Below are 13,784 nucleotides of genomic sequence, written 5' to 3'. Positions count from 1 at the left end.
GAAAAGGCTCTTCTCTCTATGTTCCTCCTTGGCCCTAATAGAAAGTTCTCCTAACACTTTTGTCCTCAGGAAAATGGTGGAAGGTTACTTTCACCCTCCACTCTTCTACTGGTGAGACAGTTAGGAATAAAGGCAAATATCTGACATCTGTTATTCTTCCTCATGTGATATGAATGTATGGATAGAAATGGCCCCCTGTCTTGCATTTGACTTTCTGGAGACCTCCTACCTATCAGAGCTTGCTGTTTCTTCCCCGCTATAAGCATACCAGGGTGGTACTTCCTTGTCCTGCCAAGAGAGACCTGCAGTTTTCTTCTTGCTCTTGCTTCCCCTTTGCTTGTTCAGTTAAAGATAAAAATGATAGAAAGATTGATATGGGCCTTAGTTCTAACGGGAGGCTCTCTTTCTTGCTTCTGTTATCGCCATGTAGAGAGCAGTCCATGACTAAGCCAATAATTGAAGGATAAGAGACATGTAGGGCAGACATGAACTCAACCTACAGTTAGAGGTGCCCAAATAAATCCAGCCTAAGTTAGCAAAGCCATGCCAGCCAATCTGCAGCCATGTGAAAACTAAATGCTTATTATTATTTGCCACTGAGATTTTGTGATGATTTGTAGCAATCATTAATCTGCACAGAAAATGGTGATTTCAAGTAATTAGATGGCCAGACTCTGGATTTCATTTGCCTGGATTCAATGGCAAATTCCCCAAGCCAAAAGCAGGCAAACTCAGGCAAGTGAGTTGCCCTCTTTGTGTCTGCATATCCATAAAATGGGGTAACTCTATTTCACCTCCCTTAGAGGGTTGTTGTAAGAATTCAGTTTCTTAACACATTCAAAGTATGTGAAGCAATACCTGGAACACAGTAAACATTCAATAAATTTATCTACCAATAAAGCTGATGTTATATTTTTGCACATGAATACAAATGTTAGAATCAATTTGGAAGCATCTATCAAAAAATCCTGTAAGATTTTGATTGGAATTTCACTGAATCTATACGCTAAATCAGAGAGAATTGGCATGTTAATATTGAGTATTGCAATTCATAAATATGATATCTCTTCATTTATTAGGTGTGCTTTAATTTCTCTCAGCAATGTTTTATAATTTTCAGCATTAAAATCTTGCACGTATTTTATAAGATTTATACCTAAGTATGTCATTTTTATGGCAGTAAAATAATATTGTTTCCTTCTAGTATATTGCATTTTACCTTATACCATGCAACCTTGCTAAAGTCACTTAGTTTTGGTGCTTTTTTAGTAGATTCCTTTGGATTTTCTATATAGATGAATATTTCATCTGTTCATAAGAACAGCTTTGTTTCATCCTATCCAATCTGTATGCCTTTTATTTCTTTAACTTGCCATCTTGTATTAGCTAGGACCTCCAGTACAATGCTGAATAGAAATGATCAAAGAAAACATACTTGCATTGTCCTTGGCCTGAGGGGGAAAGCATTCAGTCTCTTTTTCACAATTAAGTTTCGCTATAGAGACAGTTCCTTTCTATTCCTAGATTCTGAGAGTTTTTATAAAAATGGGTGTTGAATTTTGTCAAAATTGTTTGCAGGGTTTGAAATGATCATTTTGTTCTTTTTAATTCTGTTAATATGGTACATTACATTGATTGGTTTTCAAATGTTGAAACAACCTTGCATTCCTGGAATAAACCCCTCTTCTTCACTGTATAATATCATTTTCATATGTTGCTGAATTGGATGTGCTATTTTGTTAAAGATTTTGCAACTATGTTTATGAGGGATTAGTCTATAGTTTTCTTGTCATGTATTTGTGTGGTTTTTGTGTCAGGATAACACTGACATCATAAAATGTGTTGAGAAAATCTTGTTCCTCTTCTATTTGATTAAGGACTTTGTATAGCAATGGTATTGCTTCTTTAAGTGCTTAGTAGAATTCACCTGTAGCTTTTTTGGGGTGGAAAGGATTCACTATAAAAGCAATTTATTTAATAGCTAAAAACTTATTCTGATTATCTATAGGGTGGGGCAAAAGTAGGCTTACAATTGTTTGTATGGAAAATAATACATTAGCCTGGCTGGCGTGGCTCACTGGTCCACCTATGAACCAGGAGGTCACGGTTTGATTCTCCTCAGGGCACATGCCCAGGTTGCAGGCTCGATCCCTAGTAGGGGGTGTGCAGAAGGCAGCAGATCCATGATTCTCTCTCATCATTAATCTCTCTCTCTCTCTCTCTCTCTCTCTCTCTCTCTCTCTCCCTCTCTCTCCCTCTCTCTCTTCCTCCTGCCCTCCCTCCGTCTCTCTTCCTGTTTCTGAAATCAATAAAAACATATTTTTAAGATAAAATAATACAATGATTAATAAATAATAAGACAAGAATAAACTCTGTTTTTTCCATACTCACAACTGTGAACCTACTTTTTGCCCCACCCTGTATATCTTTTTCAGTGAGCTGTTGGTAATTCATGCCTTTCAAATTTTTTCATCTAATTTATCAAATTTATTGGTATAAAGCTGTCTACAATATTCTGTTACTACCCTTTTAATGTCTATATTTATTTAGCAATGTCTCCTCTTTCATTTTGGTATGGTAATTTGCATTTTATTATTTTTTTGATTAGTCTAGCTAGAGGCTTATAAATTTTATTGACCTTTTCAAAGAACCAACTTCCAGTTTGATTTTTCCTAATATTTTCTGCTTTCTATTTTATTGATTTCTGCTCATAGTTTTATTATTTCCTTCTTTCCGCTTGCTTTGGGTTTAATTTGCTATTCTTTTACTAGTTTCATAAGGTAGAAGCATGGCCCATTGATTTGAGAATCTTTTTATTTCTAACATAACCATTTAATGCTATAAATTTTCATCTAGGTACTGTGCTATATGCATCACACAATTTTTGATACATTCAATTCCAAGTATTTTTTAATTTCCTTTGTAGTTTCTTCTTTGACCAAGGATGCTATCCTTTAACTCACACATGGACCTTGCATCTATTTCTCAGTTGGTTCAGAATGCATATGCCGAAGGGGTATGTTTAATATCCTCACTCAATTACCTAACAGGATTAAGCAGTGAGGTTAGACACAAAGAAGAGCATTTAAGTGCTAAAGGCCAGGGGATCCTACAGACCTCATGCATTAGAATCAGTTAAGTCCTTTTTAAAAATACAAGTCCCTGAATTCTACTCTCAGAGATTCTAATTCAGCATACTTGATATAGAAATATCAGAATCTGTATTTTTAAATCTACCTTAAAAAATAACTCCCCCTAAATGACATTGATGTTGAACTAGACTTAGTAACCATTGTTAAGGTGTAGAGAGAAAGTGTTTTCTGCAGAGCCTGGACTAGTGAGGAAAGAGAAGCACCTAGAGTACATCATTTAAGGAAGCACTCATTCTTGGGGCCTCAGGTGTACTTGCACATATCTGAGAATGAATGCCACCTTAAATTTTGTGCTCTTGGAAGCTCTCTTGCCTAACCCTAGCCCTGGTTTTCAGCACTTAGAAAAAGTGAAAGTGTAGGCAGGACTCCCTACTCTGCCTGATTCCCTGTCCCATTTCACTTCCCTGGTCGCTTCCCAAACCACCCCAATTTAACACCAGGCCACTTGCTTGACAACCTTCAATGAATATTTACTGCTAATCCTGCATTTTTAGCTCAGCCCAGCACCCACATTCCTATCTTAGGCCTCCTTGGTGACCACATCTCACCCTTGTATCACCTAAAAATTAAGTATTGCCAACGCTTTTCTTTAACTTGAGAATAGGATTCTTCTAAGTCTGTTTATAAGTCGGTTGTTTGGGATTTGAAGGATTTCAGTCTTAGCTCTAAGGATAATGGAAAGTCACTATGAAATCATTGAAGAGTTTGACTCAGGCATCTTAAATTCCACATGTTTGTTTAGTTCCCCTGTTGTTTTTAATAGATAAATCTTACTGTTTTTCTGTTTGCAAGCTTTGTTTGCAATGATTTTATTTTTATAAAATCTTCAAAAGTGGACATTTTCTGAGTGCTTTGATTACAGATTTCCAAATGAAAAATGAGAAAACAATGAAATAGTATTTAGAAGACTCACAAAAACATTCAATGACAATGTGGGACACTTAGATTGGTTTACAAAGTAGTTCTTCAAAGCCTCGAACATTTCTAAAATCCACCTGATGGCTTCCAGGAAAAAGAGAAGGCACATACTGTCACACTAAGTATTTTTAATTCAACCTCAGCTTTCTCAGAAAAATCTTATATTATAGTTACTCTACCATTGTATAAGTAGAAGCATTTGTAAATTTTGGCAATTGCATCTTCTATTGTGCTTGTTTATAAATAATTATGTATGCACTTTAACTAATTCCAGGTATACTTTGGTTCCATAGATTTCTTAATTTTAGTAAGAACATTGTTTTCACCATGATGTTGTGCTGCACCAAAGTTTGTATTTTAACCATTACACTTAAAACCAATAATTTTTATCTTCAAATATCCAACTTTTAAAATGAATTTACTACGACTTTGCTAACAATAATGGCAGACATTTCACCTTTCATATTTAAAAAATATTTCTAATTACAGTTGACATACAATATTATATTAATTTCAGGTGTACAATATAGTGATTAGACATTTGTAAACTTACGGAGTGATCACCGCAGTAAGTCTAGTACCTACCTGATAGCATACAGAGTTATTACAATATTATGACTATGTTCCTTATGTTGTAGTTTACATCCCTGTGATCACCTTTCACTTTTAAATAAAACTCCAAAAGCTAAATTTAATTCCATGAGTCAGATGCAAGTATCTAACTATAATTGGAATGAACTAATTTTTTACTCAAAGTATCTGATGACACTAATGTAAAATGTATTGTTTAACTCTTTGTGAACTTCATCTTCTGATGTAGCCAACACATTAACAGCTGTTGCTTCATTTATCTTGTGTGCACAAGAAAACTTGGAATGAGGTTCAGCTGTTTGATCTAAATGACAATACATGCTGTACAAAGTGATATGTAAACACCCTTAGATGTAGACAAGAAGGACCGCTACCCTGGGCTCTAAACGTTAGAGGCCCTACATATGAAAAACAGATACAAAAATAAATACATTTCAAAACTCATGGACAGCTCTGTCATTCAAGATCCAAAACTCAGAGCTGCTAGACTAAGAACCAAAACCCTGAAAATCCACACTCAAGACTAACACCTTTCAAAGCTCAGGAATCTCTTTTCCACAGCTCTTTCCCAGTGTTTTAGAAATAAAAGGCAACTATATCCAAATGCTGTTACTGAAATTAGAGAAAGAAATAGTTACAGAGTGCAAGGAGAAGTGAGCAGAGGGACTTATATAAGAGAAAAGGCAAATTAACTAACTTGTCAAATGTTTCCCTGCAGATAGCAAGAATGCAGTAGATTTATGCTTAATCAAATACTATTTCCAATTAGTGCTGAGCATCCATTGTCTTGCTTTTCTTTTTATTCCACTTCTTGGTTCCATAGGTACTAATGATTTAATATGTATTTGTAATGTTTTCCAATATTAAACTATTAAACAATTCATATTATTCTTAAATTGGTTTGTATATACATATATCTGTACATGCACAGCTAGTTATTTAGTTTTATATATTTATGTATAAGTATATATAAATCTAGTCATAACATGAATAATCGCCCTAGCTGGTTTGGCTCAGTGGATAGAGTGTCAGCCTGCGGACTCAAGGGTTCCATGTTCAATTCGGGTCAAGGGCATGTACCTTGGTTTCGGGCACATCCCCAGTAGGGGGTGTGCAGGAGGCAGCTGATTGATGTTTCTCTCTCATCGATGTTTCTAACTCTCTATCCCTCTCTCTTCCTTTCTATAAAAAATCAATAAAATATATTTTTAAAAAAAACATGAATCCTAAAATTGTGAATAGTTCCATTTTTATAAAAATTCCTTAATACAGTTGATTTTAATTTCAATTTCAGACTTGAATTGTTCACCTTTATTTAATTTTGATTGTAAAATTTGATGATATTCATTAATTATAACTTGTATTTTCCCTTTTAATTTTAACTGACAATTTTGAATATTGTAAAAGAAAAATATCATTTTTAAAAACATTAAAAGTAACTTAAAAATTTTTATATTTTAAATTCACCATAACTTACATATTTGGATAAACATATATTCAATATTTATACATTTTAATATAATTAGGTTTTATTTTTTATTCCTTTAGCCCTTTACTGTCAATTGAAAACAAATTATATGAAGATCTCAAATATAAAAATATAAGTGATTTTTCTGAAATGAAGAAAAAAACAATTTTATGGAATAAATACATAATAATTCATGAATTACATACTACATTACTTGTATTACTCATCTAAACTTTGTCAGACCATCAAGACAACATTCAGACATGTTTAATATTTAAGTTCAGTCAACTTTGTGTTTTTGCCAACTCCATATAAAAACCAGAGCTTTACACATTTTTTTGTCTTAATGAAGGTATTTTGTCAAGGTAGGAGCATAGAACATATTTTATTTAACAGTTTGCTAGCTTGATTTATAACTTGTAAATATTTAAACCTAATGGAATGTGGGCCTTCATTTGTCCTCTTGCCCGGGCCCACAAATGTCAGGAGCAGCCAGAGAATACCATCTGCAGCTGCATGTGGTAAATCACCATCTCTAGGCAGACTCCTCACAGTGACGATTACCTTTTGAAGCAGATGATAATGCTTCTTCAGCAGCTTTGGGTCTTCTGTTTTCCATGTGGTGAGTGACATCTCTGTGGCCTCCACAGTAGGTGATAGATGTGCACAAATACTTTGTGCAGCTTATACACTCAACATCAACATTCTTCAGAGGTTCAAATTCAATATTTAAATTTTTATTTAACATCCTCTTAAGCTGATTGATGTCAGAAAGCTTTATTATAAAGACAAACAAGCATTAGCAAACAATACAATAAATGAGGAAATACATGTAGGTTTGTACTATACAATGAAGAGCAAAAACCCTATGGCAAAGTACCGAGACTATTCTTTCTGCATCCACAGCAACACTGATTGGCTTCTATTTCCTGTGCATACTTCACATACATCTAACCTCTGATGTCCTACATTTCCTACTGAGACTGCCAAGAGGTGGCCTCTCATGATGAGTCACAGCAACTGTCTGGCATACAAAGAGGCTGGCAGGGACTGGAGCTTCAAATATTTCTCCCACCACCACCTGAGACCGGAAGGACTTCAATCCACCCAGCTGCTAATGTCTGAACCCACTTGATTTTATCAGGGAGCAGCCTGCATGCTTCTCTTACTTGAAAGGCAGGTGTTAGCTACCTTGCATCTGAAAAAGGTCCAGAAAAGAGAGGTCTTATTCCAGATTTAACTGTACAATAAAATGAGACCTCTGCACAGTAGTGTCTCACTACAAGACAAGACCATGATAGAAGCTGGAAGTACAAAATGGAGGTCTACCAAACTCATCCAGACTTATTTTAATGCTTTGTAATTAAAATACTTCATTTACAAATGAAAAACCTAGGACAAATGCTAAACTGGGCAGAATCCATAGACAACAGGTGTAAGAGTCTATTTCAAGCCAACTGGCACAATCACTCTAAATATTCCCCTCTGATTGATTTTCCAGGATGCAGCCAGGGTGGGTGGTCTTTATCTAAACCATAATCCTGATCAGGTCAGTCCTCTGTTTACAGCTCTCAAATTGCTCTGTACTATTCTGGTTAAAATCCAACCCCCTTGGCAAAACAGGCTAATTGGACTCTGCCCACCTCAGCTTTGACCACTTTCCCCTACATCGCTCTACCGGACCTGAACCAAGTCTCACCTATTTTCCCTCCTCCCCCACAACCTTTCTTTGGCTGACTGACAACTACCCATCCATCAAGATGCATTTTAACCATCCTCTTTTCTCGTAAGATTTCCTCACTTTTCTGTTCCATTCAGGCCATCCATCATCAATGTACTTTGCATGATTCTGACATGAAGTTTGTATCATGAATTGCAATACTTCTGTTTATTTGTCCCTTCTACCTCATCTGTGAACCCCTAGAAGACAAAGACCTTGCTGTCTCTATACCTTCAGCATTTACACATTACACTAGTATAGATGGAGTTAGGTTGGATTGGACACCATTTGAAAATAAATATTTAGAGCCAAAATATGGAGAAATGTTAATGCCTAGAAGGTGAAATTGTGCTTTGCTAGATGGCTGATAAAGATAACTGGGGAGATTTTGAGCAGAAGAAGGCATGTTGACAGTATTATTTTAGGAGAATCAGTCTGGAGGTGTATAGAGGATGAACTGAATTTCCTCTTGCTCTCACAAGCTCTCCCATTGATAATGTTCCCAGTAAACATCCTCACATGCCCTCTCTACCCACCCCATCCGAGCCTATCAAAGTAGCTAACACATGAGAATACGTAAGGCATTTCTAAGTCAACATTTTTCATTTTTGATGAGTAAATGTTAATACTCTTACTATATAAACAGAGAACTCTTGTAAATAACTTGAAAATACTAACATCAATTGGACCACAGGGAAAGGACATAAATAGGGACATCACAAAATAATCAATTTGACCAAGTAACCAAAGAGAATATAGGCAAAATTAATGAGATGCCAATTCAAATCGTCAGAAATTTTAAAATGAATTAATAATTAGTGTTGGTACGACCATAGGAAAATGGTACTCATACATTAGATGTCAAAGTGAAATTAGCAGGGTTTTTGTAAAGGGAACAATTCAGAGATGAAGCTAAAGATATATTGTACTAGACTTTCAGAACATTTATAATCAGAAATTTGGGGAAAACTGAATGGCCAAAATAAGCGAATAATTGAAGTATTATACAGTCTAATGATTCCATTTTGTATACTTATTTAAAAACATATTATAAAGGAATATTAGAGACTTAGGGCATTTCATATTCATATTATAATGCTTAGTTTAAAAACAAGATATGGACATATACACAAGTACTAGAATCACACTGAATGCATGTTTTGGCTGAACTTGTTTTTCACATCACAGAATTAACTTCTGAAATACAAGACTAAATCAGGACTTTAATCCAAAATTGAACTAAAATTACAATTTTATTATTTAAAAAAATGTTATTAGTCAAACATTTAAAGTTGTCATTATTGTATAAGAACAAAACTTTAGGGTGTTCAATAAATGCTCACCTTCAACTGTGACTGGTAGAAGAGTAAGATATTTTCAGGTAACTCACTTTTTTCCTAACATAATTTCCTCTTACCTTCATGCTCTTTACATTCTTCATTATATAGGGATTGAGGATGATATCTCATGAATATTGTTATATGTGATCTTAGAGTTTCTCCTTATATTATTATTTAGATTTTTATAAACATTTGACTCAAAAAGGATATAATGAATTCCCTAGACTTATTAAACTAACATACTCTCTTCATATTCCTATTATCAGTGCATTTGTTTATTTAGCTATTTTAGAGTTCTTAATAATTATTATATTTTAAATGAATGGTATTACAGTCTTGTAATAATAAATATACATCTAAACTTCACCTGAGGAGTAAAATTTCAACACAAAACATACATAAGATATCCACTTCATGGCTAAGTATATCTAGTATATATACTCCACCACATACTCCACCACAGAGTCTTTGGATTCTTCTCAGTTCTCAGGAAAGATTGAATCTTAAAGATTCATTAAGCCATGGAAGTTTATGATTGGCTTCCCCAGATCAGGTGTCCACTCCCAGCCTAATCAACTGAGGCCAAAGGTCACACAGTACAAATATGGCTGGCTGTGCACTCTCCTTCCACAAGGGCAATTTCAAAGAAGAGTGAGTTCAGTTGGCATCCTAAAATGGACCTGACACATACATGTAAATAAATACAACATGAAAGGCCAAAACTGTAAGCCCTATTTTCTTTGGATAACTTTTCAACAGGTAACTAAAACTCAGAGGCTTAGAAAAAGACTAACATGTGTACAGTACCTCTTACAAGTCAAGGAGATTGGGGCAATAATGAGCAACTCTCATCATAATTACTTACTTTGGCTGACCTACAGTGTCTTGAAGGGAGAGTATTAAAGGATGTGGAAAAAAGAGAAAGTGGCATATAAACAGAGACAAATAGAAAACTTAAGGGAAAAGGAATGACTATTTCTTGAATACTTATTTTATGTCAGACAATATGCTAGGCACTTATCACAGGTTTTCTGATGTGTTCATTTGACAAGTAGAAGAAGAGGGAAGGAAAAACTTAGGAAAGAATAAGAAAGTTTGTACCAGTTTACTCTCCTCAGCAATGGTGAATGCTGCTGCCTGTTTTCCTACCGTGTGGATTTATTGTGAGAGAACGAAATATTTTTATATTATCTGTAGGACAAATCTCAGTTACCAGAAAACCTTAAGCGATAAGCAAGTTCTTCCAGTTTTAAGTGCAAAACATTTTTTATAATTTTAATCAGGTCACATAGATGAATCTCAAGCATTATGCCAAGCGAAAGAAGCCAGACTTGAAGGACTACATACCATAGTTATACAACTGTGTATGCTTCTCAAAATTCATAGAACTATATACCTAAAAAGGATTAATTTAACTGTATGTAAATTATGCCTCCATACACCTTTCTAAAATTGTATAATCAATTCAGTTTGAAATCTTATTACCTACTGGCATGCATTTTTTAAAATATATTTTTATTGATTTCAGAGAAGAACGGAAAGATAGAAACATCAGTGATGAGAGAGACTCATTGATCAGCTGCCTCCTGCACACCCCACACTGGGAATCGAGCCTGCAACCCCAGGCATGTGCCCTTGACTGGAATCAAACCTGGTACTGACACTCTATCCACTGAGCCAAACCATCTAGGGCTACTGGCATGCATTTTTTTACCTCTAAAAATCATCTGACCTTTCTTTATTGATTTAGGATTTGAAAAGGATTATGAATTCTAACAATTGTTCTCTTCCATATAAAACTGACTCCCTTGGAGTCTGTTTTCCCCAACACTAAATGGTCCTAGATTGCGTACTTTTTCATTTCTTGTGACTGCTTGATAATTTGTCTTTCTCCGTCCCCTACTCCTACCCCTCTGATTCCTATAAACTATTAGCAGTGACACATGCCCCATCCCCCGCTCTACCCCCATTCCATGAATATACTTTCCCAGAATAACACTTCTAATTTACTGCTTCTAATCTGGTGTGAATCTTGGTGGGTAGGAGTGAGGGCACATAATCGTGTAGGTAAGAATTGGGTGTTAAGTACAAATAAATAAGCAGCGCTGAATAAGGGTCTAAGAAGCTTCCCTACAATAAAATGCACTGGCTTTTGTGCAGGGGTTGAGTGATGCCTAGTTTTGATACTCAGTGGTCTATTTTACTTACTTAGCTCTCAACCAAATTCCTGAAAGGTCAGGTTGCCACATCGCTGCATTCATTTGAGGTGAAGTGTTATCATAGGATTTTATTCATACACACACTCATACATACATATTTACACACAACAAACTATTGAAGCAACAAGGAGAAAGGAAGGAGCCAAAAGAAACATTCCATTCTGGATAATTCAGAACAGGTATGTTGTCATAAAATACTACAGAGTGAAATAGCCAAAATTAAGGGGGGTGGGGGTGTATATGTGTTTAGTTTTGAGTTAGATCAAAAGGATTTGGTTCATTGCCCACAGGATAAGGTCTTATTTTGAGTCAACCAACTGATAATGCCAGGAAAGCATTTTAAAGAAGCACAAACAGTAAGGGCTGTTTTCCTCTCTCTTTCTCAAACAGGGCATTTTATTAACCTTTTTCTTAAGATAAGAAAATCAATTACTTGAATATCCTGCTGCATGTGTATCTACTCGAAATGTAACCATTTAAAATCTTTATAAAATAGGTAATTTGTACACTCAGGAGTCTAGACAGAATTTTGTTAATTCATTCTCAGAGGACATAGTACTTAGTGCAATATTTAAAGTGACAGGAAATAGTAATGAAGCTCTGGAATTCTGGCAGAAATGGCATGACTAGAATATAGAATTTCAAGTCTTGGCTTCTCTTCCCTGTGCTAAAATCTCCATGATTGAGTTTGTAGATGACTTTAGTCACATTAGTCAGACATCCTCATTTTGCATAGCTATCTGTTGTGTAATTGTTACCAGTTTCAAAATAGCTTTATAAAAATGAAGGCATTTCATTTCAGGTTTACATTCTTCTAATATTTTTGAGCTCCTATTTTTGTGTGAGACCCTGTGTAGGTGTTTTTACTCCTCGAAAGGGTAGGCACTAATATTATCTCTATTTTATAGCTGAACAAACTAAGGCTCAAAGAGGTTTCAGTAGATTTCCCGAAGACACGAAGCTAGCAAATAGGGAGCTGAAATCTGAAGGTAGGACACTGCACTAATGTCCTTGAGCTCACTGACATTACTTTTACTAATTAAAGGATAGAGGCCTACATTTCCTTTAAATTACTGTAGCGGAGAGTCTCGACTAAGTCTTTATCTTTGTATATTTTTAAATTAATTCCACTTCTTCTGCCTCTGCTCATCTGAACTATTAGTCTCTCATTGTTTTATTTGGGCCAACGTAGCCCATTAGTAAAAATGAGCCACAATCTGCAATATCTAAGAATTTATAATTCTCTCTATATTATGACAAGTTCTTCAGAATCTTTTATTGTGAAAATACCTTTTCCAAGTATAAAGATGGCCATCTCAAGACTGAATTTTATAACAGTCATGAAAAGAAAATTGACTGAGTCTTCATTTTCTGAAATACTGAGCAATCCTCCCTTCCCCCATCAGTTCACATGATCATCAAATTTTAATATGAAAACAGTTTGACTGTTTTAGAAGTTTCATATGATTCAAAGAACAAAAGTAATAGGAACATCTAATACAGTCCCTTTGCTTCATTTTTTATGCTCTTATATAATTTCTTTTCGATCTTGTTTTCACTGATGCAATGCCTGTTCCCAAGTGACTCTGTAGAAACATAGAACTTTGAGGAGCCTTTACAGAGAAAGAAATCAAGGCCCAAGGAACTATCTTTAGCCTCACAACTTGATGTGAGAGCCACTCCTGAAATTCAAATTCACTCCAGCCCTCTCTCTTGCGCCATGCCACCTTGGGTTTGCCTCATTCTCACTGGTTTTCCCCTGATATCTGGCTTTCTTTTGTCTCCTGTCAAACTGCTCACATAGAAAGCTGTGTTTGCCACTTTCCTAGCAGAAATGTCTTCCAAAGTTCTAATAAGTACCAATTTGCTTTTCTTGATGACACTAAAGCACTGCCCTGCTGGTGTTAACTTTCCAGATCATCAGATAACAAATCGAGTCACCTCTGTGTTCCATATGGCTGGGACATCCACTTGCTGACTAATGAGAAATACAATGAAGGGCAGAGAAACAATTCTGGAGCAACAAGTCAGAGGAGCAGATATTGATTCTGTGGTACAATCCTGCTTGTACATATCCCATTGCAAAAACCTTAACAGGAAAAGAGAAAGAATTACTTACAGCTCTCACTAGTCTTATTTTAATTACCTATCTTTTTTTAAAAAATTAGAAACTACAATGAAAGAGAGAGTGAGAGCAAGGAGAGAAGAGTGATTACCCCAGGGTACAAGAGGAAGTTAAAAGCAGAACATCAAGTCCAAATTTGTGATACTCCCCAATATAGAGCTGGCTGGCTCTCTTCCTTTCCATAAGCAAGCAGGCTGCTCCAAGTAGTTGGCCACCTGTGAAATATTGCCCCATGCTGGGTTTTCATCAGG

Source organism: Cnephaeus nilssonii (assembly GCF_951640355.1).
Source record: "Cnephaeus nilssonii genome assembly, chromosome: X".
NCBI classification, from domain to species: Eukaryota; Metazoa; Chordata; class Mammalia; order Chiroptera; family Vespertilionidae; genus Cnephaeus; species Cnephaeus nilssonii.
The sequence above is the reverse complement of the archived record's forward strand: the minus strand, read 5'-3'. Positions refer to the sequence as shown.